Consider the following 3323-nt stretch of genomic DNA (forward strand, 5'->3'; position numbering starts at 1 on the left):
TGGATTCAAAGCTTGCAGTAATAAATATATCCCAAAATTTTGGGGAAATTGAGAAGGTAGGAGGACAAAGTGGCATTAAATAAATCATTTACATCTGTCGTAAGTGATATAACTTGCGGCTAATTCGAACAGTGGTCAATGAATTTACTGAAACCCGATCATATTGTTCGATCATCGCCTGATATTCAAATCCTGTTTCGATAGTATTAGGTGGAGCTATGAAAACTATTATCAGCAGGATTATACATATACGAGTATAAATATATATGTGTGTGTATGTGTGTGTGTGCGCGTGTGTGTATGTATGTGGTAGATGGAGCTCTGAAAATATGATCATGTGGATTATATATATATATATATATATATATATATATATATATATATATATATATATATATATATATATATATATATATAGATAGATAGATAGATAGATAGATAGATATAGATAGATAGATAGATAGATAGATACATACATACATACATACATACATACATACATACATACATACATACATACATACATATATATTAAGCCACCAATATTCTTTCATATCCAGTTCACTACGCCTCGGGAATAACAACTTACATCCAAGAGGAATTATGATTAATAAATGTTCCGTCACCAGTTCTCAAGAGAGGTGTAAGTTGACATCGACTCAGCTATACATGCCTGTCGAACTCTCTTTTGTACTTACAATCGATATTATCCCATCTTCACCATGATAGCTGATTGGTAAATTTGTAACGCGTGGCTAATTATGAATTTGTCGAATTTGTCTTATACACCGAGGGTTTTTCTTATATTCACAAACATTAGGCCATAAATATCATAAAATATCCAGTTCACTACATTAGGTGGAGCTCTTAAAAATATGATCATATATATATATATATATATATATATATATATATATATATATATATATATATATATATATATATATATATATATATATATATATATATATATATATATGCTCACACAAATATTTAGCCACAAATATCGTTTATTGTCTAACTCACTACACCTCACGAATAGCTTACAACCGGAAGAATTATAACTGATAAGTGATTCGTTACCAGTGGTATTCGAAACGTTGCTTTATTTAAAAACAATGTTGTATTTTTGACCATGGGTGATGTACAGTGACTTTTGACCACTGACCCATCAAAAAAGGTGTAAGTTGATATCAACTCTGCTGTATAGGCATAATTCTCTTTTATTTTGATGGACATTAATAAGAGCATTCTCTACGATTCTTCGATATGAAAGCAGAAGGGTAGTCAGGTTCGATGTCCCTATAGACATGTTCTTAATGCCTCTACGCAGGGGAGTTTAATTTTGCTGGTATATCCCTTATTTTGTTATGCCCATTGGTTTGAAGAGATCTGTCTTACTGGCTTGGTTGATGGCTTTTCCGCCGTCATAGTGAGGCAGCTGGTTGAGTTGTTTACAGATGAAATCGACTCCTTTGTCTATGTAACCGTCAGGGCAGGTTCCTGGTCCTCCGAGAAAAAAATTACACTGATGCCTCAGTCTTCATTGATATTCCAATGTTATGATAGTTAAGAAATGAATGAGGAAATAGAGAACGTTGGTCTCCTGTAGACTTTGAATCTGTACTTGAATGGTTCCCTATTTGATATATCAAAGAAGGCTAGTTCCTGTCCTTTTCTCATTCAGTTTTGAACATAATGCTAGAAGTGAATTCATTTTGCTGCAAATAGATATCAAAATCTTCTCAACTATTATTCCAGAACGTGAAAATGTCATCAACGTGTCCCACCAAAACCACTTTGGGTCTGAGTCATTAAAGTACATGCAGACATTGGCTTAAAGAGGAATAGCAGGCTGCCTATCCCACATTAAAATCTTTGTAAACCTTTCAGTTAAAGAGGGTATGTTATTGATTACACGGAGCTTGATTAATTTAACTTTTTTTTCACTGCCCAGAGGAAATAGGTCTTCGTGAGGAGTTGATTTTTTCCCTTATGAAATTCAGGATGTCGTTTAAAGGAACCTTTGTGAATAATGATTCCGCGTCCTGGCTAATGAGCGTTATGTCGTTCCCTGTAATATTTAATTTATAGAATTTCTTAATAGAGTCCTCTACGTGTTTTATAAACTACCTAGGAAATGTGTCAGCAAACCTGCTAAGTTTCTGATAGAGTAAAAATGAACGAGACTTAATTTCATAAAACTGGGAGTCAGAGAATGCCTTTCTTATGGGTTATGGCGAGTCCGTAGAAATATGGTAAAGAGTTGTTGACGAATCCAGGTAAAAAGTCACAGGTAAAAAAGTCAAAGAAAAAAGTCATGCTTAGGGCGCCGATGCTGACCGAGTAGGACTTCCCCTAACTACTGAACAAGATAATCACGACGATATACAGTAAACTATATTGACCGGAGATCGTTGAGGAAATGGAATCGATAGTCACAAAATTTATACTTGTTAGGCAACTATCCATAGCAAATCAACCTCTGAATTACCTTTAACTACTGAATGTTCATTTTAAGATTGATCTTTCGCTTCTGCTTAATTAATCCTGATTATTTTAATATTTCATTGTATATATGAAGCAGTATGTTTGGAAACATGCGAAAGCTCATGTGATTATTATATTTGCATATGTATATACAACTAAGGATTTCGTAATCACCACAAATTCTTTAATATTTTACTATTGCATACCACTATAGCCTTCTGAATGAACATACTCGACAAAAGCCGAGGAAGAAATACCAATGAGGTTTATGCCCTGGGGAGGTGAAAGCCAACAGCTGGTGGTCTATGCCCAAGGAGATGAATATCAATGTGGATTATGACCACACCCAGATCAGTTTTCTTTATCCAGAATTTTGAAAAAAGACTGAATGTAGAAGTGAGAAAATACGAAAAAGTCAGACAAACACAACAAGAAACCAGCATTGCAAGAACTGATAGACAACACCAGAATAAAATGCAAAAGCAACACATGTCGGTATCTAACAATAACAAAGTCTGTATAATAACAACCAAGCCGACGCTGAACGTCCAGATGGAAGGAGTTTAGTGGGGCAGATAACAGAAAAATCGTGCAAATGATGATACAAGCATCAAATTTGGCACAAGTGTCCTCCAAGGTATATTTATCAAATCTGCCCAATTGGCCAATTGAAAATCCAAGATAGCGGCCATTTTCAAGATGGCCGCCAAAATAACCACCCGAAGTAGATGTTTTGCTTAGAAATATTTGTAGTTGTCTGATTTACATGATCTAAGTGTGGATTCCTATGTTTTGAAGCCTGCTGAACTATATTTTCCTGCTTAAAAAGCACT

Source organism: Macrobrachium rosenbergii, chromosome 3 (assembly GCF_040412425.1).
Source record: "Macrobrachium rosenbergii isolate ZJJX-2024 chromosome 3, ASM4041242v1, whole genome shotgun sequence".
Lineage (NCBI taxonomy): Eukaryota > Metazoa > Arthropoda > Malacostraca > Decapoda > Palaemonidae > Macrobrachium > Macrobrachium rosenbergii.